The sequence below is a fragment of the Motacilla alba genome, chromosome 1 (genome assembly GCF_015832195.1).
Source record: "Motacilla alba alba isolate MOTALB_02 chromosome 1, Motacilla_alba_V1.0_pri, whole genome shotgun sequence".
NCBI classification, from domain to species: domain Eukaryota; kingdom Metazoa; phylum Chordata; class Aves; order Passeriformes; family Motacillidae; genus Motacilla; species Motacilla alba.
In genome coordinates this window covers 69328703-69354440 of record NC_052016.1, presented here as the reverse complement: position 1 = coordinate 69354440, position 25738 = coordinate 69328703, and positions in this window count along the sequence as shown.

Here is a 25738-nt window from a genome sequence, read left to right as displayed (position 1 = left end):
AGTTTTATGTCTTATGCACTTGAATCATGCATAGGCAGGAATGAGTTAGGTGAAAATGTAGTGAGCAAGCCATATATTCTACTTCGATTATGGTCCTTATACATGTATCCTGGAAGTGTCTCTTACTCTTGGGACTGCCTTGTGGATGTGACAGCCTGGTCAGAGAGCAAGAAAGCTAGATGAGTTTTTTCCCAGAATTGGCCTGGGAGACTTTAGGGTGTTGAAGATAAACAATGATAGCCAATTATTAAAAACAACCTGCAGGTGTTGTTTTTCCTACTGTCTGTTTTCTTGTTATTCTCATTAGATTGTTTATAAAAGGGCATCTTGTTAATTAGCCAATCAGGTGAAGTGTATTGATTAAATGACCAATGAAGTCCACCTGTATCGATCAGTGAATAAAAAGAAGCAGTTCAGAGTTAGGATTTGCTACTCAGCCTTCTGATGACTCTGTGTCGTTTTTTATTAAATGGTGGCATTGCCTATTTCAAACTCAGAGTCTCTACCTCCATCACCTGTTTCCACAGGCATTGGGGGGGTTTTGGTACTGTTTTATTCAGTTCACTGCATGCCAGAGCTTTCTGATGTCCCACAATGGGTCTCTGTAGCAGGAAAGACCAGCTTTCTGTTTCTCACAGATAAAATAATTTCCCAGTACAAGGCAGGGTGCACTCATCAGACTCGCTCTAAAAGCAAAATCCCTTTCTTCCTCTCTGGCTTCTCCGCTCGTACTAGAAAGTGTCATCATCAGAATACAGCAAGGGACTGGAATCCTATTATTTCTTATTAATTATTGAAGCATAGGCTTGAAGAAATATTGTCTCACTATCTCTCCTTCTCCCACTGGAGTTTCCCGTCTGAGCTGTGTTACATGCCGTAGGCTTGACACAGTTTCTCTGGCTGCTCTGCCACAGGAGAGAGACCCAGAGATCTGCAGAGATGGGGAAGCAGATCTGCCACACAACCTACTTGTGCAGTCACTGTGGATTTGCCATGAGTGGATCTGTCTGCCAAGCTGTGCAGGAGGTCACCTAGAAGAACCAGTCAGTGCATATTTCATAGCCACATGACAGAAGTCTATGTGTTGTAGTCAGTCCTGAGGCACGCTTTGGAGCTAAATTTGTTTTCTATTCTATGAACCCACAAAATGTTGTTTTATTTGTTTTTGGTTTTTTTTCCAGCTGAGGTTGGAAGAGCATTTGGAAATGATCTCCCAAATGCCTGGCAGCTCTGCAGATTTTGTCTGTGAGCAAATGCATTGTTCTGTGATTTTTCTATTTTAAAAACTGATTTGTTTTGTTGCTGTTAGTCCCAGAAGGATTGTACAGACATCCTCTTTCACAGGTCGTCTTACATCTTAATGAAAACACAGGGTTTCTATGTCCCTAAAGATTTCCTATAGTTGAGGCATGGTTTTTATTCAGTGTACTAGTTTGTGTTTTGACATTGGGCTTGATATTCCCTGTGCACACAAAAGATTTTCTTACACAGCCCACTGTAAAAAACATTTAAGTGATTTTTTTGTTGCTGTTCTGGATTTCATGCATAGAAATATTTTCATTGAAAAAGACATCACACCGAGACCTAATTGATACTCTTACACCAAGAGATGTTTTATTTCCTATGAGCAATTAAGGAAGCAATAAAATTTAAGACAAAGAGCCATGAAAGTTTGGGAAAACTTACATGGCAGCAAGTTTTTTTAAAGCAGAAAAATAAAGTGTTAAGTATTCCACTAGTATAGGATGATGGAGCATAGTTAAAGTCAAATGGGAAAAAAGTCCTTATATAAGGTAATGCAATTGGAGTCTGTGGAGCTGCAAAGAATAGATTCTGACATGACATAAGAATGATTGTATTACTAGCAGCACCACACCATAGGAAAAACAAGCCTTTAATTCAACATACAAGTCTACTTTATTATAAGGAAACTCTTATATGACGAACTCATTTGCCATATACAAGCGCTGACAAAAAATGGTTTGTCAGAAGACCATGCTGCAGAGTGGCTGAGACCTTTTTGGCCTCACAGATGTCTTGTGTCTTTTAAGGAGGAACAAAGGCCAGTTTTACAGACATTTTTCTTAGATTTAAATGAAAAAATAACCAGTTTTATTAAGCTTTTTGACTTACTCTGATCTTAGATTTTTTTCTGTAATTGTTCCACACTTTAAACAGCTATTTTTTCTTGTTTCCAGCATACCCCACCTCTCATAGGCATAGATGATATGCATTCAAGGATAGATTTTACTATTTTTATTTTCCAAAAATCTCCTGGAAATGCTGCATCCTCCATGCTCATTTGGACTAAAAATATTCTCTGTCTACTCCCTCTTTCTAGGCCCCAGAGACTTCCATCACTTTTATCACTGAATTTAAGTACAGGCTGACTCTAAACCTGGGTTTGCTCACCTGTCTTTGCAGTATATTTATCTATTTCTGGATGTACTGTGAGAAACACTGCTGTAGTAGTGCTGAATTCTTCAGCACAAGATATGATGTCAAACTTATAGGAAACTTATTTGTCTTCTTAATTTGTCTTGTTACTTAACAGCATTCATTTATTTCTTGAATTCTCTCTCTAACTGACACCAGAATGGAGACAATTAAATAAAATTGGAACTTATAACCAGAGCATATTTTAGTGTGCTTATTTGGTTTTGTTTTTCATTTCACCAACACAGAATCACATTTCATTGAAATCTAGTTAATGGCATTATGATTTTTTATGGTAGTGAAAAAAAAATCATCTTCTTTGTAATACCCACCTCCAAATTTATCATTATAAATAACTATCACAGTCTATTAACTTTTATTCTTCACTTTTTTGCAGTACGCTGATCAATAATGGACTGTATTCAATCAGCTTTATGAGGCTGTACTCTTCTCCACCTGCAGATTCCACTAATCATAAAAAACATCACTTTATTTCATATTGCTTATTTCATCTGAATTATTATTATTATTATCCAAAGATCACATCTGGGAAAAAATAAATACATGCATGCCAACACAGGAAAGGAAGGAAGGAAGTGGCGGAAGGAAGGAAGGAAGTGGCGAAGGAAGTGGCGGAAGGAAGTGGCGGGACGAAGGAAGGAAGGAAGGAAGTGGCGGAAGGAAGTGGCGGAAGGAAGTGGCGGAAGGAAGGAAGGAAGTGGCGGGAAGGAAGGAAGTGGCGGAAGGAAGGAAGGAAGGAAGGAAGGAAGGAAGGAAGGAAGGAAGGAAGGAAGGAAGGAAGGAAGGAAGGAAGGAAGGAAGGAAGGAAGGAAGGAAGGAAGGAAGGAAGGAAGTGGCGGAAGGAAGGAAGTGGCGGAAGGAAGGAAGTGGCGGAAGGAAGGAAGTGGCGGAAGGAAGGAAGTGGCGGAAGGAAGGAAGGAAGGAAGGAAGGAAGGAAGGAAGGAAGGAAGGAAGGAAGGAAGGAAGGAAGGAAGGAAGGAAGGAAGGAAGGAAGGAAGGAAGGAAGGAAGGAAGGAAGGAAGGAAGGAAGGAAGGAAGTGGCGGAAGGAAGGAAGGAAGTGGCGGAAGGAAGGAAGGAAGGAAGGAAGGAAGGAAGGAAGGAAGGAAGGAAGGAAGGAAGGAAGTGGCGGAAGGAAGGAAGGAAGTGGCGGAAGGAAGGAAGGAAAGTGGCGGAAGGAAGGAAGGAAGGAAGGAAGGAAGGAAGGAAGGAAGGAAGGAAGGAAGGAAGGAAGGAAGGAAGGAAGGAAGTGGCGGAAGGAAGGAAGGAAGTGGCGGAAGGAAGGAAGGAAGTGGCGGAAGGAAGGAAGTGGCGGAAGGAAGGAAGGAAGTGGCGGAAGGAAGGAAGTGGCGGAAGGAAGGAAGGAAGGAAGGAAGGAAGGAAGGAAGGAAGGAAGGAAGGAAGGAAGGAAGGAAGGAAGGAAGTGGCGGAAGGAAGGAAGGAAGTGGCGGAAGGAAGGAAGGAAGTGGCGGAAGGAAGGAAGGAAGGAAGGAAGGAAGGAAGGAAGGAAGGAAGGAAGGAAGGAAGGAAGGAAGGAAGGAAGGAAGTGGCGGAAGGAAGGAAGGAAGTGGCGGAAGGAAGGAAGGAAGGAAGGAAGTGGCGGAAGGAAGGAAGTGGCGGAAGGAAGGAAGGAAGTGGCGGAAGGAAGGAAGTGGCGGAAGGAAGGAAGGAAGGAAGGAAGGAAGGAAGGAAGGAAGGAAGGAAGGAAGGAAGGAAGGAAGGAAGGAAGGAAGGAAGGAAGGAAGGAAGGAAGGAAGGAAGGAAGGAAGGAAGGAAGGAAGGAAGGAAGGAAGGAAGGAAGGAAGGAAGGAAGGAAGGAAGTGGCGGAAGGAAGGAAGGAAGTGGCGGAAGGAAGGAAGGAAGTGGCGGAAGGAAGGAAGTGGCGGAAGGAAGGAAGGAAGTGGCGGAAGGAAGGAAGTGGCGGAAGGAAGGAAGGAAGGAAGGAAGGAAGGAAGGAAGGAAGGAAGGAAGGAAGGAAGGAAGGAAGGAAGGAAGGAAGGAAGGAAGTGGCGGAAGGAAGGAAGGAAGTGGCGGAAGGAAGGAAGGAAGTGGCGGAAGGAAGGAAGGAAGGAAGGAAGGAAGGAAGGAAGGAAGGAAGGAAGGAAGGAAGTGGCGGAAGGAAGGAAGGAAGTGGCGGAAGGAAGGAAGGAAGGAAGGAAGTGGCGGAAGGAAGGAAGTGGCGGAAGGAAGGAAGGAAGTGGCGGAAGGAAGGAAGTGGCGGAAGGAAGGAAGGAAGGAAGGAAGGAAGGAAGGAAGGAAGGAAGGAAGGAAGGAAGGAAGGAAGGAAGGAAGGAAGGAAGGAAGGAAGGAAGGAAGGAAGGAAGGAAGGAAGGAAGGAAGGAAGGAAGGAAGGAAGGAAGGAAGGAAGGAAGGAAGGAAGGAAGGTTAAATAAACATGATTTAGCTTCATAGCTATATAGTTGACTGACAACTACATTTAAATAAGAAGAAAAATTTTATGTCTGCACCAGTAAGTATTGGGAGTAAAATCTGAGTATTTTCCCCAATTTATAAGTCTGCTGGCACCAGCCATATCAGGTTTTGAACAAAATCATTTGATATCTCTTATATGCAAAACTGGCTGGGAGTAACTTTATCATTAGCAGACTGCAGCATTGTGTCTGCACTCTCATATGAAAGAGGGAGAGAAAAAGTATCAAAGAAAACATTGTACAGTTTCCAACCCTTATTTAAGAGCATGTCAGGTTCAAACACTAAGAGGCATACTGTCTCTGGAGAACAAAAGCAGAATAACCAACTTTCCTGTGAACTCTCTTTTCTCCACATTGATTATGCTAGAAAATCAGACTTCTAAATTTAATTCTGTTTTTAAGCATATTATTTCTGAGCGAATAACTATTTTCTCCTTACTAATGCTGGAGTAAATTATTATACTGGAGGTGTAATAGGCAGGACTTCATTAAGAATAGATATGCATAGTTGCAAGTGAATATATATTTATTTCCCTTTTTTTTCCTGTTTCCATCAACTAAAGCTGAATCAGCTTTAAACTGATAAACCCTTGCATGCAAAAACAGCTTTAGTGTAAGTGAGGGAAATAAGCATCTACAAAAGAGAACAAATTCACATCCCAGGATAAAAGCAGTAGTTAACTTCTCTCTTCTGATAAAATCTGGCAAATAGGCTGCAAAAAGTCCTTAGAACTCAAACTGATTGCATCTTGTCCCACAAAGTCACTTTGCATTACAAGTGTGATTGTGTTCACTAGGGCTTGCATAAAAACAAATTTGGAAACAGTGCACTAGAAACTGCTAGAAAATTAAAACTTAGTGTCACCATGGGAGCCTTAAGAACTGCTGAAATGAACGAAAATGTTGGGTATAGAATTCCATGTCCCCATCTCTCTTTATGAACCTGTTTGTACAGGGTGTGAGTGTCTTGTGAGGTGTATCTTCAAGGACACATGAGGTGGTGAGATGTATGAGGGGTTGGGAGGGAGAATTAATTGAAAACAGACCTGAATACTGTATACAGTGGTCTGATAAAACTTCTTTTAAAGTAAGTTAGCTAGCAAAAAAAGCTATACATTGTCCCCTGAAAATATGAGCAATCTTTTCTTCTTTTAACATGATCTCATTTGAGCAGCACTACATGGGGTACAAAAGGAAAGAATCCAATCAAGAAAAATTCTGGGTTCTTACTGATTGGAAGGTTCTGATTGAATAGAAGGTTTGTGTCTCTGTTGAAAAAGAGAAGCAGAAGCAGCCCTTGCTCTTTTCCAGAGACCTTGGTCAGATTGAGGCCACAGACATTCAGGCAAGCACAGAGAGATAAGTATTAGAACAAAAAAATCCCCAAACTTATGGCCATCTGAAAGAAAATAGTCTTTATAAATCCAAGGAAGAACTAAAACACCTTGTCAGAACAGGTTGGAAAGGGAAAAATTATGCTCTACTGGAGGAGGCTCTTCTTTCTGCATTCTACTGCCTGGCAGTAGTATAAAAGAAGAGGCATATTTCATAAATAAACTATGTGAAGTTCTGTGTGCTTATGTAAAAATAGGCAAAGAGGAGTGTCCTGGGGTGTATCAGGCATAGCATCACCAGCCAGGCAAGTGAGGGAATTGTCTCTCTCTGCTCTGCACTGGGGTGGCCTCACCTCGAGTGCTGGGGACAGTTTTGGGTGCCACAATGTAAGACATTAAACTGTAGGAGAGCATCCAAAGGAGAGAAGGGAGAATGGTGAAGGGCCTTGAGGGGAAGCTGTATGAGGAAAGGCTGAGCTCACTTGGTCTGTTCAGCCTGTAGAAGAGGAGACTGGGGGGAGACCTCATTGCAGTCTGCAACTTCCTTTGAGGGAAAGAGGAGGGGCAGACACTGATCTCATCTCTGTGGTGATCAGTAATGGAATCCCAGAGAACAACCTGCAGCTGTGTCAGGTATGTTAAGGTTGTATAACAGAAAAATGTTCTTCACCCAAAGTGGTGTTAGTCAGTGGACTGGGGATGTGATCACTGCACCAAGCCTGACGAAGTTGAGGAAATATTTGGACAATGCTCCTGGGCACAGGGTGTGACTGCTGGGGATGGTACTGTGCATGGCTGAGAGCTGAACACGATGATCCTTGTGGGTTCCTTCAGTTCAGCCTATTGCATGATTCTGTGATATCATGAAGCCTTGTGCAGAGCAGTCAGGTTTAAATTTTAAGACCTTACTATCAGAATTTATAGGATTTTCTAACTTTGATGGAATGGCTTATTTTTCTTGATTGGAGTTACTGTTGTTTGATTTTTTTGGTTTGCCACTGCACTAAGTTTAAACTTCAGCAAGAAATAGAAGTTCTTGCTATCTGACTGAAGGGCTCAATTTTCATCTGTGTAGAAGAAAGCTGCCATTAATAGACAGCTTTCATTGTTTATTCTTTTCCATGGTATTGATTTCTATTATCCTCTCTACTGTGAATTAAACTCAGTGACTGAGTCATAACTACAGCATATGTAATGAAAAAGAAGAAATCATAAACCACTAGTCTGGGCTAAAAGCCACCAATCTCTTAAATGCCCTATCCCAATTCTTTTTCAATCCTCATTGGTTATTTTGGTTCATGAAGCTAACCTTAGTTAAAGGACCAAAAACCACTTCAAACTAGTCTTTGTTGTAATTTCTGTTCTTATCAGGGACACTCCTTTGCAAAGAGAAAGCGTTACATAAAACCTAGGGAAAAAAAAGCACTACATAGACTCAAGTTTTTTTCACGTGGTTTTGAGAGACTGGTCGGCCCAAAACAAGTTCAAATGCCTGGAAAGCTGTGAAAGCTTGTAAGATCTTTTAGATCTTTAATCCTACAAAAAATTTTTAAGAAATTTAATACAATAATTAAAAATTGTGGAAAAACCAAGCTAGAATAATTTAGGCCATTTTTTCTGCATTTTTCTTGTTTGATTTTTTTTCATCTTATAAAGAATGTTTCTGAATAAAGCCAAACTCTTTTATTTAAAAAAAAACTTAAAACTGAGATTATTCCCAAATAAGTACACTTCATTTATATTTTTTTTTTACAGACAACACTCTGAAAAAAAAAAAAAAAACCTTTAGAGATTTGTGGCCAAATATGCTTCTATCTACTTGTGAGAAATTAAAAAACCCTATGCTTTACTAAAATTATCTATCTCTCATCAGGCTTACAAGCAATTTTAATTGAAAAATACTGCATTTGGCAGCTGAATTATGTCTGAGGGCAGCTGATTTTAACCCAGGACTAGCACCATTGAACTATTGCTATGAAAAGTTTTGACATGAAATGGTGACAATATCCTCTCATTTGAGAAATAAAACCTGCAGACTATTGTTGGTCTGCATTCAGTTTAATAACCAGCACAATGTTCTTGTACTCCAAAATGAAGGAAATGGCATTCATCATTGTTTACAGATATTCAAGTAAGATGTTTACTTTTATTTTTCTTATGAATGATTGATCGATATTACACAGATGTTGATGTGTTACCACTGCATTATTGATTGTATTTTTTTTTGAGTTTGCAACATAGAGACAATATAAAAGGGATTAAAGCTATAAGTGTTTATTTGAAATTAACGTATTGCATGACAATCAGGAGAGATTTTTAAAAACTGCAAAATAAAATAATGTCATTCATTAAAGTAGGAGAAAATTAGAAAGTGAGATTCTATTTTAGAAAGTTAGAATCTAATTAAGGGAAATTGTGACTACATCCAATGCACTTTTTCAAAAGTGTCTACAAGTTTTAGTAAGACTTTGTAAACAAAAAATTGATTTTCAAATTTCAGCTGAACTCATCTGTTTGTTGCCACATGCACTTCATGTTTTTCTCTTCATGACCAAATGCATTTCATCATGAAGAAAAGCATAACAAATTTACATGAGCCACTGATGTACAGCAGAAAGTTCCAGCTCATCAAGGCTTGTTTTACTGGTACATAGGAAACACACACAAATATAAGAAAATAATAATTTAATGAAATAGTTTAACTGATTTAATTTTATATCTATTAATTTGTTTCCAGGAAAAGAATCAATATAAGAGCAAGAAGATTAATGGTTTATTGCTCCATTTATTTGTGTATTTTTATTTGGAACTTTTGAACTGTACCTTTCACAGAATCATGGAATGGTCAGGGTTGGAAGGGACCACTGAAGATCATGTAGTTCAACGTCACTCTGAAAAGAGGGACCCACTCCAGGTGGGTTTTGAATATCTCCAGAGCAGAAGATTTCACAACCTTATGGGCAGCCTATTCCAGTGCTCTGTGACCCTCAAGTTCTTCCTCTTGTTCAGGTCAAACTTCCTGTGTTTTGATCTGTGCCTATTGCTCCTTGTCCTGTCACTGAAGACTGTGTGGCCCTATCCTCCATATAATGCATCTATAGGTATTGACAAGATCCTCTCTCATTCATCTCTTCTCAAGGCTGAACAGACACAGCTCTCAGTGTTTCCTCATAAGAGAGGTGTTTCACTCCCCTAATTATTTCCATACCCTTTCCCTGGGGCCTCTACAGTAGTTCCTTGTCTTTGCTGTACTGAGGAGCCCAGAACTGGACACAGCACTCCAGATGTGGCCTCTCCAGGGCTAAGCATAGGGGAAGAATCACCTCCTGACTAGCTGGCAGCGCTTAGTGCTCTTCCTAATGCAGCCTGTGATACCATCAGCCTTCTCGACCACAAGGGCATACAGCTGACCCATGGCTGACTTTTTGTACTATTATGACCCCCCCAGGTCCTTCTGTGCAGAGCTGATTTCCTTTGCTGGTAAGTGGGGTTATTCCTCCACAGGTGTAGGATTACACACTTGCCTCTGTCAAATTCTTCAGGGTCTCCAGCCTGTCCAGGTCTCACTGTGTTCAGTGAGTAACACAGGCTCCTGATGTGTCAGCCACTCCACCAAGTTCTGAATCAACTGAAAACTTGCTGAGGGTGCATTCTGTCCCTCCATCCAAGTCTTTGACAAGTTAAGTGGGACCGGACCTGACACTGACCCCAGCAGTAACATCATTAGCTACAGGCCTCCAACATAAATATTGTTTCTTTCAATTACTAAAACATGATGGCATTTAGAAATCCACAGGAGAGCATTAAAGCCCCAAAACACTGAAACAGAAGAGCAAGTTGGCTGAAGCACTATTCTCTGAACAATGGAGACTTCATAAGGGAGGACATATACAAAGAAATATTGCATAAATAAGTAAATAAATAAAGCAAATATAAATAAAGAGGACAGGAATGACTGATAAGTACCCCTTCACATGCATAGATGTTTATAGGTACTCCTTGGGGATGTGCAGGATATTGTCAGATAATATGAAGGAGTATATTGTATGAAAAGTGCCAACTGAAACAGACAGAACATTTGTGTATATGAGCAAGAGCAATATAGGTTAAATATTTCCTCATTCCTGCATTGAAAGTTTAGTAATGATCACTAGTGGCTATGGTAAAACACAGTTATTACTGTTGTCAATGTCTCCTGGGTAAATTAATTGATTTCAATGAAGTTTCTGTAGGATATATTTTGGCAATGATATGTTTAGAGTTGAGTATTTTTTACTCTTATACTACTCTTATAATTTCACTCTTTACTCTTAATAATATGTGGAAAGCAATTTTAAAAATATCATTTAAAACCATTCCCAAAAATTTCAATGCTAATTCTATTTTTGTTGCTGTTTTGTTATTGTTGTTATTGTTATTTTTCCCAACAATTTCAATGGAGAATAATGAACTCTTCAATATCAACAAAACTAGACAAATTGCTTTCTCCTGTGTGGGCTACATACCCAGTGATGGTATAAAATGGCAGTTCATATTCTGTATTTGCTGCTTTTAAATGTATTTATGCATTTTAAATCTTATTTTTATTGTTCTTTTTGCTAGCTTTACACATTAATAAAGTTGCCATTTGACCTGCAAAGCTTCTCCAATCTTTGTCTTGATTACAGCAATTTGGGGATTTTATTGAAGTAATTTTAAAAAGTTGAGGCTATTATAACACAACTTAATATTTGCTTTAGACAGTTTGCCTTTATTGCTTTAAGAAACCAGTTATCTTTTTATTCCCTAAGGGAGACATAGGAAGATGGATAAACTATCAAATATAATTAAGGAAAATGTTTTTGCCTCATGCAGTGTGTAAAATACAGATTTTCCTAGTAAAAAACCTACCAAGAATTTTTAAAAATAGTTTGATCAGAAAATTAAAATACCCAGGGACCTTCCTATCTCTATCTTCCTCACTGTTTCTCCTGCCATCTCTCAGAAAACTTATGCAGAGCTGACAAGTATATCAAAAAGTGATATTGTTTTTAAGTTCACTCTGCTAATTACTTTGCCTGAAGCTTTAGAAAGCTTGAAAGGTCATAGACCTTTTGCTAAGTCTATTCCCAATAATGAGTTTCACCTTTTCACCTGGGAAATAAATGTAAGAATTAAAAGCTGAAGTTAGTAAATACAATTTGAGGGATTTCACTGCCTCCCTCTTAACTCAGAATGCAAGCAGCATAGATGGTGCTGAGATTGTTTATACCACCAGTCATTTTGGGACATGGAATATTAATACATCTGGAACTTTATTCTGGCAATTTAATTTGGTATTTGTGTTTAAAGAGACCCCTTAATCATTTGCAAATGTTTAAGCAGTATCACGTAAAACCTCCAGATGGTAGTAGCAGTTGTGTGTCTAATAAAAAGTCATGACTGTCTTAACATAGGAAAAATCTTTAGCTGCAGTACTTCTAGTCCCAGTTTCCTTTGAAAACTCTTTCTAGAGATAGAAACTTGCATTTCCTTCTGAAAAAAACATACTCGGAGTCCTTAAAAATCACTATGCCTTTCACAATCTCCTTTGATGTCAATATCAGAAAGGAAAATTTTTTTTATCATGTTCTCTCATGAAGTATGAATTTTTTGGTTGGTTTTTCTTCCTACCTGTTCCTTTCTAAGCCTAAAAGATCTTACATCAGCCAGTCTGCTACACCAGAGCTCCCAAAAAAAAAAAAAATTAATTTCTTGATGTCTTGACTGAAACCATCTGCCCTGTTCTGTGCAAAATAAGGTTATATCCGTGAACTAATGAGATCTTATTCCTGTATTTCATTTCTGTCACAGAGTAAGGGGATGCACATAAAATGCAAAGTTCAAGTATAGGAGTTCAGGGTGCCTTTTTTCTGAGTTGTTGCTTTTAACTGGAGACTTTCCTTCATACTCGACAGCAGCCTAATTCTCATTCCATTAAAGTTAATCAGAGATTTCTATTTCAATGAATGAGTTGCAGAGCAAACTGTCTCCAGGTCAAATTACTTCTTCAATGAGGAGTTATCTTCTGTTATATAAATATATTTGTTAATTCCCCTCAAGTTTTCATAACCTGATTAATGTCAGTCACCCTGCAGAGTAACACAGCTACAGCCTGCAAACAACAATCTATTGTTACAGTAATGCACATCTATAGTCTGGCACTCCAGACTACAATTACTGGTGACAGGAGCAACACAAATAATTATCACACACCCCTCATTACCAAGACCATGGAAAAGGCCTGATAAGTTTTAACCACAATTCAACTACGCAAAAATTTGATATAACCAGCACATGCAGTACAACTCACCCGAGACCTCCAGTGCAGAAACCTTAAAAGGTATTGAAGTGTTTCATACATTTGGTATGTCTTAGATGGGCAGTGTGGGAGGCAACTGCATTTTTTTTCTTTAATTTTATCATTATAGTAGTCAAGGAAGGCAAAAAATGCTCTTTTCTCTGCTTGGCTTCATGTAGAGAAGACCCCGGAATCTCCAGCATGCCTGGGGAAGGACCTAAATAGACTGCAGTTCATCTCTGTGGCAGTAACATCTTTACAAAGTGTCTATAGAGAATAACTCTGTATAGGCATCTCAGTCTGAGTTGATACAGGTAGTTCCCCACCTCTGAAGCTTACCATGAATTCATGGTAATGTACAGTAGGGCAGGGATCATGTCTAGGAGTCTAAATTGGGGAAAAATGTATATATAGCAAGGGGCTTGCTTTCAGAAATGCCACACATCTGTGTGAAGATCAGAATAATTTCTTATAATGTCCTGGTTTCATTTCAGAAACTTTCAAACCACCGTTCTGTGGAAATTCTTGCAATTTTCAACATTTTTTTATGAGACTTTTTAGTACAATCATAAATTCAAAAGTGTAAAATGAAAAAAGTGTAAAATGAAAAGGCATTGGAAATCATTTTGACAAACAAGAGACTGTGTACACTGGAAAGGAACAGAAACTCTAAGACTTTTTTTCCTCAAACCTAATGTAGAGAATATAATAAATAAATATAATATATATTTTATATATTAATATAGAGAATATAATAAATAAAGATAAATAATAATTCAAAAGTTATTTATCTAGAGTTTCCTTATTATAGGATGTGAGCTTGGAACTCTCAAACAGATGTCATGTTCTGCGTGTTCTAAAAGGAGAAAGCTGGATGAATATTCTTACCAGATTTTTCTTACCATTTCGGGGGTTAGGGATCTTTTTTTTTTTTTTCTGTAGAGGAGTGGCATATATTTTATTTTCTTTAGAATAACAGATCTCTGAAATAGATCATACTTAACAGCTTAATGTGAGTTCTAATTATTTGTTTCAAGTTAATGAAACATCAATAAGTGCTTCAGTGAATATGTTCTTTCTGTTGCCATCCAGCAAGAAATTTATCAGTCCCATTTCCTGGAAACATTTTTTCTCCCATTTCATGCTGCCTTGGAGGTAAAAAGAAAAAAACAATATTATAATATCAGGTAAAATTGAAAAATGAAAAGTGCCAATAGTTATGTAAATAGAATAAACCACTCTCCTGATCTTGGTTTATTTGCTTCAGCCCTCAGGAAGCCTATACCAACAATGACACCTTACTCCTTAACACCATTTCATAAAGGAAACTGTTCATTCAGATTATGTCTAGTATCCATTGTGCTTAATAGCTTCTGGATTAGTAAAGGAAACAATTAAACAATCCAGTCTGAAAAAAAGGGCAAATTAATAAAATGCAGTTTATCATGTATGCTAGGAGGATGGGCAGAAACTGCATGATAATAATAATGCTATTTCAGAGATTTGTTCATTTTATGCAACATCTGAATTAATGAGTTAATATCCTCTTCAAAAAATAAGCCTTTGAAATTGTATTTTACAACTCTGGCTACATTTTTCTTCTGAACTATATCTGAAATAGAGAAGTCATTTTGATAATTCCAGTTATCAGAATATGATGGGATAGCAAGGATTATTTCAAAATTACTACATACACTGGCTCATTCTATTTCAAGTTTTGACAGCATGGCAGAATAGGATAAACAAAAGTTTCCTAGAGTAGAACACTCTGAATATTGTCAATGGGGATGCAAACCTAGGCACTGTAAATATATTTCATATTTGGTGCTTAAAATCTCCTACTGTCAATTTCATTCCTCTTCCTCACACTGAGCATCACCTGACATCATAAAGTGTTATTTCTAGAGGGGAGCATATCTGAATCTTAGCCTTTTACAATGTTGCTCTCTTGGAACATGAGTAATTTTCAGCACCTCTTAACAAAATAGAGCTGCAGCTCAGAGAGCAAGCAAGATACAGTAAAGCTACGTGCAGGTTTATGCATCTCGGGAGAATTATTTGGAAACAGCAATGGAGATTATCTATGTCCAAAAATAAGAACCAAACCAGAATAATAGAAATTTGTCAGTGCACCCAGATTCCTAAGCCCTTCCAAAAAGCACACAGCTCCTAAGTAGATCTGTATCTAATGGATTTATTTTGAGAATAAAATGAGTGAAAAAAACCTGTGGCAATATTATCAGACTCCCCATCCTGGAGGGTTAGAAGTAACATTAGAAAAATTTAAACAAATAAACATTATACTTAGTGGTTCTACCAAGCAGTACAGCTCATTCTGTCTCTACCAGGAACCTGTTGAGTAGTTCTACAATGCTGGAACTAGTAGTCCAACTTTAACATTAAAAAATATTTTTGGGAAGAACATCTTAAGCTGACCTCTTGATATCTGTATCACTAACTGTTCTGTTTTTACCAAGAAATTCATAACTTTCAAGTTAGTTCTAATTTCTAGCATGAGAAGTTAATAATCTCTTAAGCATAGGAATTGCTTTTAAAATGCCTCTTTTCATTTTTAAGTAAAAAATTTAAGATTTCTCTGTGCACCTGTTTGCAGACACATCTATAAATGGAAACAAAACATATCTCAAAGTGTCATTCAACAGAAAGAAAATTAACTCTATCCCTGGTAGTCTAACTATGATATATTACAATTTTTAAACCAATGACTGACCTTTGTATATTTATTTAGAATATGTAGGAATGTAAAGTGTTTTAAACTTCTTTTGACATATGAGGCATCAGAAAATAGGTTTATTTTCATGACCACTGAATTTTCTTCAACTCCTTTCAATATTGCTGGGACTTATAAATTTCCTGATCAATGGAGGCAATTTTTGTAAATCCCATAAATTTGCCAAATACCTTGACAAACTTAAATTGAGTTTTTAAAGAACATGTTATTAATATAATCTGCTATTTAGTTAGCTAGTTCTGACACTGGTTTTCTAACTAGATCAGCACTGAAATTGTGATGGTCTACACAATATAACAGGCCAAAGCAGTTTTTTCTTCAGTTATTTAATTGAATTTGATTTAATTCAATTCAATTCAATTCAATTCAATTTAAGAGTAATTAAACCTCAAATTTTTCAAAACAAATTTGATTTCTGGTTTTAATATGAATAATAACCTAATATTTTAACTTAGTAGTTAAGAAAAGCCTATATTATTTAATATATTTTGAAATTGATAATTTATATCAAAAATCCCAACAAAACAAAAAACAAAAAAATAAAGTTAAAAATCTCTGGACCTGGATAAAATTCAAGCTGAAGTACTGTAACTTAACAAAGAACTACATGGTTCTTCTCTCTGAACTATGAAATCTCAAAATCAAACTAGACTTGGTTTTGGGTGAGATCTTTTATTTTTCATTTTTATTTTGAAGTTCTTCCATCTAAGATATAGAAGAACTGAAAGTCATCAAAACCTGTTTGAAATTATTTTTAGTTCAAGTACTTTGTACCCCAATGCTGGATTTACAGAAACGTGATTAGAAACAATAGATTAAATCAGTTTATAATGAAAACAATTTTGATTGCTTTCAGATACAACTCATTTTTTCAGATGCTTTCAGATACAACTCATTTTTTCATTGCTTTCAGATACAACTCAGATACAACTTATTTTTATAACCATAAATATATAAAATATTTTAATGGATTAAAAAATATTCTAGCAGAAAATAAAAGTGTAAACATGCCTCAAAATAAAATTAATTGAAGGGTTGAAATATGAAGAATTGCCTATGACTTTGGTATAATAATATTTTTGCATTTAAAGCTGTCCAGAAAAGTTGAGAGAAGCACTCAGAAAATCAAAAAATTTCTTCCTAAATGACTTGAATAATAGAATGAGATTCTAAAGGAACATAATGACATTCTAGCCTGGAATAAATCTCACATTTTAATAAATTTTAATCCTTATATTATTATAAAGATCTTGAACTTGAAGAAATCTATGTAGGAATAATGCAGTGTAAAGTGAGATGAGCAATAAAATTATTCCTATGCTTAAAGGAAAAGAGGGGACACCCCACATATCCATATCAGGGTGGCAAAGGTTTCGAACATAATATGACATATATGCAATTTTAAATTACATCAGCCTCAGCCAATAATTCACGGAGCATAGATAGGAGATCGGGTAGAAATTCAGCAACTTAAAATGAATAAGGCCAAAGAAAGAGAAAGGTAGAAGGAAATTGTATCTTCCAGATAATTTTGCATTACCAGAATAGAAGAGCTGCCAACGAAACAAAATGACTGTAATATGTCATTGGAAAAAGAAGAGAAAAGAAGAACATAAAATGTTCAAATTGGTCTTTAAAATTGATTTGTCTCTTTTTTTCCCCACTGATCTTTTGGCTCTGAAAGCCAGTGTGCACACTTGGCATGTAAGAAATTAACTCCTCTCCAGGTGGTTTAATGAAGGGAACATCCATAATAGTTTGAACCAAATTTTATACTTTTCCTTATTGACAGGAAGACCTTTTAGCAGCCTTTCAGTACCTAAAGGGGCAAATGAGAGAACTGGAAAATAACTTTTTACGAGGATATGTAGTGATGAGGGGGAATGGCTTTAACCTGAAAGAAGTAAGATTTCGATCAGATATTGGGAGAAAATACTTTCTTTGCCTGTGCTGAGGCACTCGAAAGGGTTGAAAAGTTATGGGTGTCCCATCCCTGGAAGTGTTCAGTGCTAGGATGGATGCAACTTTAAGCAATTTGATCTAGTGGAAAGTGTCCTTGCATATGACAGCAGGATTAGAATTGTTTGCTGTCTTTGAAGTGCATGACAGTTTGCAATTAAGAACTATGCTTTTGTTTTGCAGTGATGGGAACCAAAAAATGCAAGAGGTGCACAAGATGCAAGGATCTAATTGGCTGAATTCTCTACTTACCAGGAAAGAAGCTTCCTTCTCCAAATTGCATATCTTCAACTTTAGAAAGGCAAAGTACTCAAGAAAATAAAAAATATTTACTTGAATGAGTTCTACTCATTCAAAGGTCAGGATGAGGAAGCAAACAGAAAACATGTCCTAAAGAACAATTTGTATTTCAACTCAGAACAAAAGATATATTTCTGTTTGCTTACAAAACAGCAGCAGAAAAAACCTTTTTGAGCTGAAAAAACAACCTAAGTTTATCCTCAGCATCATTCTAGTGTGTCACTTCATAAAATGACACACAGAATACTGTGGATCCAAAACATTGTTATGCGCTCTGTGGTGGTGAAGGAATGGACAACTAAGGCCAACTGCCTGTGGCTGTGAATGTCAGAGGAGACTGTGCTCATTCAATGAGTTTCATATGTACATCTGAGTTCAATATTTGAGCTTAAAGGAAGAGATGTTGCCACAGCTGCACTACTAGAATTTTTTTTTAATTTTAGGTTAATAAAAATGAAAGTCAAAAAAAGGAAAAGTATATATCAAATTGAGAATAAAGGATTAAAAAACAAGGTTAGATACCACTTAGCTCTTATTTCTACTGTGAGGCAAAAAATATTTGAAAATTTTAGTTAAAGCATGCAGGGTAGTTGTGGGTTTTTTCTTTTGCCAGATGTAAGGAGCTATTTCTGACTTTGAGTGGCTGCTGAATGCAATATGTCATAGTTTCCATTGCTCTGAGTAGAGACTAAGAAAAGGATCCAAAATCATTGGGAAAGAAAAAGACCTCAATAAGCTTCTTTGCTTTCATGTTTCTGTTTCTCCTTCTGCTTTCCTTAAGTTGCAAAAGAGGTTTTATATCCTGACTGTTCCAATTTTTCTGATATTTGGATCAAAAAGGAGCCAAAACCCAAAATAAACAATTTTTACAAGGGAAAGGCAGACAAATACTAAGTTCCCTGATATTTCTGAAAACTAAATGCAAATTTAGGAATTATTTTCATTATTCATCATTTTTACATACATAAAGTATCCATTAATTTATTCTAAAGACCTTTGGAGCTCAAGAGATAAGGGCATAAGGCTCAGACTCATTTCTCTTAATCTTTGTGACATTACCTTTAAAACCTGCAAACCCTTCCTACAAAACTGCCCCAGGTTACAGCTGGAATTCTAATTTGGTGAAATACTAGAATCTGACCAGATCCCATCCAGAATATATTTTACTCCCTTGAACAAAATCACAGCATAAACAGTGATGCAAGGTCAGTTTTGCTTATGGAGCTTGTCCCTTCTGCTCTGTTTAGTGTTGCACATGCATGATCAAACACACATCCTGCTCATCCATGAGGATGTCCTTACCCGAGCTCAGAAAGATAACAAATGCACCACATCTGCATCATCACTAGATTAAAATTTCCATGACACATTTGACTGTGTCATTTATTCTTACCTGCTTTTTGGCAATGATGAGAGGCCCACTAAATACACTCTACTTCATGAAGACTGTTCCCTGAACTACTTGAGAAATTCTCTGGCTATCACAGCTATTCCAGGAATAAAGTGTGCAATTTCATAGGCTTGATGGCTTTTCAAAAAGCACTGCCTACATATTAAAGTAAGGCTCCCAGAGCTTTTGAAACTATAAAGATTTTATTCTTCCCTTGGTGTTATATGGAAGCTGCTCCATGCTATTTGGTTGATGCTGTGTTTCTCAAGGATACTACCAGACATAAATCTAACTTTTGTAAAAGGCAGACAAGTCAGAGTTTTTTGAAAAACAATAGCTATAAGTACTGATTTGCTTTTTGTGTCAGAAGCAGATCTGTTTGGGAATTTGTTTGTTTTTTGTGGTTTAGGTTTGTGGGGTTTTTTAAAGGAAGCAGTTGCCTTCTGAGAAATATTCACATTTTGTGTTGGTTAGTAACAAAAAACATAAATATTTCTTAATCCTGGAATTTTTTAGAAGTTTGTATATGGCCTGCCATCTGAAAAAATCCTTTAGCAAACAGACTTCTCTATCAAACAGGGAGCCTGGTCACCCTGACATAAATAGACTCATTATTCACTCCTAATTCATTGCAGTAAACACCAGAGAAACAATTTCTAAGTATCTCATTTGTGGCTATTTATAGCTCGGTGCAGCTTTTTCATTTTATTTATTTTTCTTCAAAGCAATCTTTTTTACCCTGTTCCAGATCTTTTTGAACTCACAGGCATTTCTGTTTTGTTGGCACTGCAATTTTATCACAATACCCTTTAAAAATGCATGTCAGATGTTCACTTTTCCAAGGCTATTGAATCATTAAACTTGTATTGCTTGCCATCATCCTGTTTGCTTGCAAGATAAAATGCAAGAAATATTTTTTCATTCAAAAATTAGAAATTATTCATTATATAATTGAATAGAGTTACTAATTATCATCAGTATATTTACTAACTGAATCCCTTAGGAAATGAAAACATTTTAAAATTAAATTATACAAGTCTAAATAAATTGTAATGGAGAAGTGAAAGTTGTGCTATTCTTACTGAACAAAAAGGAAGACATATTTCATCTTAATGACGGTGACTCAAATGTTTCAATTATATGAATGCTGTTCAGTCAGATCTTAGACATTTGAATTAAATCCAATTGTGTGTCATGTATATAGGGTTTTGCATAGACAGCTATAGAGGGAAAAAAAGGATGAGACAGAAAACAATATCAAACAGCTGCGGAGATAAGCAGATAAGCACGGATTTAAGGAAGTTTGTGTTGCTGATAACATTCAGCAGTTCTATAAAGTATAACTTAATTTATGAAATAAAAAAATAAAGATCATATCATTAACAATCATTTGTGAAGCAGTTTCTTTGGAGTGATTATCAAGCATTACATAAGGACTATGTGGCCAAGGGCAAGAAAAAGTCCAGTTCATCAAAATGGCATTCACATGCAGGAAGGATAAGACCATACTATTATCCTGCTATTTTCTGTCTGGTTCACCACACACACACACACATATATATATTTATATATAAATTCTGTGTTGTTCTCTGTGTAACACATAAATGAGATCCACAGAGCAGAGATCATTCAGAACTGCTTAAAACAGGACGCTGGTTGATAACCAAAAGACTTTTATCACTTGAATAGTTTTAGATATCCTGTAAGTGAGAGGATATATCTCAGCAGTGACTGAAGACTGGACTGGGAATATCCACATGGCTAGCACCAATAGCAGTAGTGCTGGCTCAGTCACAGGTAAATAAAAAGCTAAAATACTCTGTGGAAGAGGACCTATGGGAGACCAAGCTGAATGCAAATCATCAAAGAATATTCAAAATAGGAATTTAAAATACTATTGTTAGCAGTAATAAGTGTCAAAAGCTGTTGTCTAAGGGGGCTGCATTGTCTCCCCCCATGGAGATATTCAGATCTTGACCAAACAGGGCCTCCAGTTGCCTGCATTGTACTGACTCCTTTCATCATGGGGTTGTATTAGATGATCTCCAGAGCTCGATTCTGATATAAATCACTCTAAGATTTCCTAACTTAAAGTATTTTTGACTGTGTGTAGGTGGCATCATGGGGTACTTACAATTAAGAGAGAGTGAATTTACAACTCAAGAGAGTGTTCTATAGATTAAGCTTTTTTCTTTCTCCCAGTACCGTAAGAAGCCCTATGGCAGCAGACACTGCACTAAAGAAGAAGGGTCACCTCTTTCAACATTAAAGATAAACTTCAACATGCACAACTACACAAGATCACTAGTCCTCATGAAAAATGTTCTAAGTAATATCTTCTGGCTAAAATAGATGTAAAGAAAGGAAAAGAGTGGTTCTGAGTACAAGATATGGAAGAACTAAAGTCATTTTATGCCCAGAAAATTTTCATAGTATTCATTATTCTCAGAATTGTCTCTTAACTATGGGTCATTTAAGCATATAGATAATTTATCTTCAGAAAGAGAATCTATTAAACTGATTTCTTTTTTTCATCAGGAGATAATTATCCCAATTTTTGCCATGCTTTAAAAAAATAATCATAACACATCAATATATACAGAACCATGTGTGTAAGTATATTTAGTTAGGGAAGGTTAATTATTTTTCCTCTTGTCCTGTCTTATAGATAAAAAAAAGAATATCAATTATTATTGTTGATGGATTTTTATTGACTATGAATACAAGAACATATTTACATTTTGAACAGAACTTCAAAGAGGCTTTTAGTCTGAGAAAAGACACATTTGAATTAGAAAATCATAAGAAAATGGAGCACTCATGGTACAAAAAAAGGTAAAAGAATGAACAAAACTTTCCGTCAGGTACTGATTTTTGTTATAGCTTTGACTGAAGATTTTCAGCCAGCCCTGCTGACAACTCACTGCTGATTACTGCTGTCCTTGTAGATTTTCAAAGAAAATAAATTAAGAAAGAGGATATCCATGCTTATGGAAAAAATATCACATATGTACTACAGATACTGCTTTTAGCACTACTTTTTCAGTTACTGTTGGACATAGGAAGTAATGAAGGTTGTAGATGCATGAATGAGTGTTGCTACAACATAGTGATTAATTTTCCACAGATTATGATTAACCACATTTGTTAAAATTCTAAATCATGACCTGCAATTGGATCACTAAATGTTTCAGCAAGTGCATTCAGCAAAAGCCTTTATGAATTAAGAAACACAAAATCATGTGATCTGTTTGTATTGCAGTAATTCAAGAAAAGACATAATGGCTTACTCTCACTCAGGGACAGGAAGATATAGACAGAAAGAACAAGGACAAAAATGCTTAAACTGCTGACTGATAGGGTGATCATCTAGGGAACTATGTCCAAATTGCTTGCACATTTTGTTAAAGAAAAACCCTGCTCTGGCAAAAAACTGTCATTTGTGTGCTGCACCAAAACCCCTGCTTAGGTCCTTGAACTCACCACCTGGCCTTCTCTCCACAAGTAAAAGAAGAGTAACCTTAAGGTGTGATATTCCATGTTTATTGTTTGTGACTGCATGTCAAAAAGAAGAAGAAATAGCTTTGTTTACTAAGGCAGGGACAGAGAACAATGACAGTCACATGGAAATAATATCCCTGTTCTCCCAGAAGGATGTTAACAGTTATTATATTGCACCACAAGGATGTGTCATCTCTAACCCAACAATTCATTTACTCTTCTCTCAAAAATGAATGTACTGTAGCAGGAAATTTATAAGGAGAATTTGAGGGGAAAGTAAATCAATCTTATCTTCAGCCAGCAAGCAATAATACACACTAACAGGGGCAGACAGGACTTGTCCAACATTGCAGCTCACTAAAGAGGAAGTTATTGATTTGTGTTTGCCTTTTTCTATTAACGGTAAAGTGTCTACAGCACTTTCACACATCATAGGATAAGGCTTAAGGGTGTCAAAAAGCAATATACAAACCTCAAAATGTTTTTAGCTTTGATTTGTGGAAGCTATGATCATTTTAAATGCTTATTTAAAGAGGTTTTTCTGCACCACCATCTTCTTTCAAACTAAGGGAACTTTTCTTCTGTCATTGACCTTCTAATAATCTGTTCTCAACAGATCAGTTTTCACTATATAACTGTTCCCATTCATTCTTGCTGCTTTGTGATTCCAGAATACACTGAAGATATTGCACATACCTTTTCCTTTATACAACCAATTTTGTGTTTGATGTCCTTGGGCTTTCAGGTATTGGCTTCTGTTTGTCAAACAAAATATAAAAAATACCAATAAATTTGATTACAAAAGGGTTCTTATAGCAACACATTTTAGTAAAAATTTTTAGGATGTCATAAAATAGCAGGATTATTAAATGTGTTCTATTTGTCAATTATACAATCTCACTTATCATTATAAGTCAGGTAAATATAACGTTGTTCTTCTGAAATGTGATTTGACAGGGACATCTATGGTCTTGCAAAATAATAAATCCTTGCATTATTCCTAATAAACTCTTACATGCCATCATGAAGACATTTTTTATGTATGCCTCAAGTTTTATATTCAGATGAAAACTATTTAGTAGCTATTGCGTGCTGAATTACATGCTATGGTCATAGATGTAAAGAACCATTAGGTAGATTTTCAAAATTCACCAATATATTTTATACTGTGCAAGATGAAAGAAGATATCTCCAAAGAAATAATGCAGCTCAAAGACTAACAGGCAAAGGTGACATTTTGACTAATAATTCAATAGAAAAATGCATCTTTTAGTAAGTAATTTTTGAATAAAAAGAAAGCTTTTGTCAATTAACAGATTAGCTGTGGGATAGTCCCATCTGTGTTGATATATTAGCATCTCAAACTTTTTGAAAACTATATATTCTAGTAGAACTGATATTCAGACATCTCTGATAGTAGGAAAAAATGGAAGGAAGAAATACAGAGGGTACTGGGTCATATCCTCAGCCACAGAATCAACTGGAAGGAGCTGTGTAAGTGTCTGAGAAATATTTAAATGCAAAACATTTAAATTAGCATTTCATTCTTTAGTTTAATTGATGCAAAAAAAAATCAGTTTTATTTTCTTTTTTTCCTTGGCACCTGACACATATTGATGGACAGTTTAGATATTTGATTATTCTGTCTAGCTTTCTGGTGGCCAGGCTGCCTCGTTTTCCTAGAAATTCAGAAGGTTGACAAGCATGTCAAGGGATTTAAGGGAAAACCACTTGTGCAGCAAGTGAGTGTTGGATGACATACTGTAAGGCACTGAAAATAGCATTGAAAAATTATGTTTAAAAACTGAATCCGACCCTAGGTGATTAATTTAAAGTGAGATTTATTCTCCTTTAAGCCTGGGGCAAAATTCAAATGCCCCATGGCCTCCTAGTGTTATTTTAGTAGTTTGAAGTGTTCTATTTGGTCTCTAGCAGGCACTCCAGAGAGTTAATGTTTCTCTTGTCTTGTGTCATAATTGGTAGACTGTGCAGATGCCTGTCTTACAATATCACCCTGGCCTGTTTCACCTGAGTCTATTCACCTACATTAAGATAACTGAATCCTAACCTTGCTCTTCTGCACTGGCACCTAGGTCAGACACAGTCTTACAGGTGTGCCAAATCATAATAGACTCCTACCTCTAGTTAAGTGAATTAAACTGCTGTATATCTTCTGCTCATTCTTTCTTTCTACTATCAGGAAACTGCAGCATTGTTCTCATGGGTTTCCCAAGCTAATACCATAACTACCTCTCTGACATAGTAAATGAAAGTCAAGGCTCAGTCTGTTTGTAAATGGGAAAATAATACATGAGGAGTCAGGGTGGGTTTTGTACACCCATATGAACAGAAACAAAGCAGAAAATTGAAATTGTTGGACATGTATCCCATTAGCACATGATTTACTCCTGCAAATGTTTATGCCACTGTCCCTAAGGGAATGTTTTTACTGATATCTGTAGAAAGCACAAGTGAGTTGCATACAAAGTATTTCAGGAAAATTTTTCAGACATTGAAATCACACTCCAAGTATTCAAAGTCAAGAAGACTTCAGATATACATGAATGAATTGGACAGGACCACTCTTTGCTAGGTTAGGAACTTGTTGGATGGCCAGGCCCAGAGAGTGACAGTGAATGGTGCTGCATCCAGCTGGTGGCCAGTCACCAGTGGTGTCCCTCAGGGGTCTGTGCTGGGGCCAGTTCTGTTTAATATCTTTATTGATGACATGGATGAGAGGATTGAGTCTTTCATTAGTAATTTGCGGACGACACTAAGCTGGCAGCATGTGTCAATCTGTTGCAAGGGAGAAGAGCTCTGCAGAGAGACCTGGAATGTTTAGATGGATGGGCAGAGTCCAATAGGATGAAGTTCAATGAATCCAAGTGCCCTGTCCTGCATTTTTGCCACAATAACCCCCTACAGCATTATAGGCTGGGGATGTTATGGCTGGACAGTGCACAGGCATAAAGGGGCCTGGAGGTCAACAGCTGGCTGAACATGAGCTAGCAGTGAGTCCTGGTGGCCAAGAAGGCCAACGGCATCCTGGCCTGTATCAGGAATAGTGTGGCCAGCAGGAGCAGGGAGGTCATTCTTCCCCTGTACTCGGCACTGGTGAGGCCACACCTTGAGTGTTGTGTCCAGTTCTGGGCCCCTCAGTTTGGGAAGGACGTTGAGACACTCAAGCGTGTCCGGAGAAGAGCAACGAGGCTGGTGAGGGGCCTGGAACACAAGCCCTGTGAGGAACAACTGAGGGAGTGGGGTTGTTTAGCCTGGAGAAAAGGAGACTCAGAGGT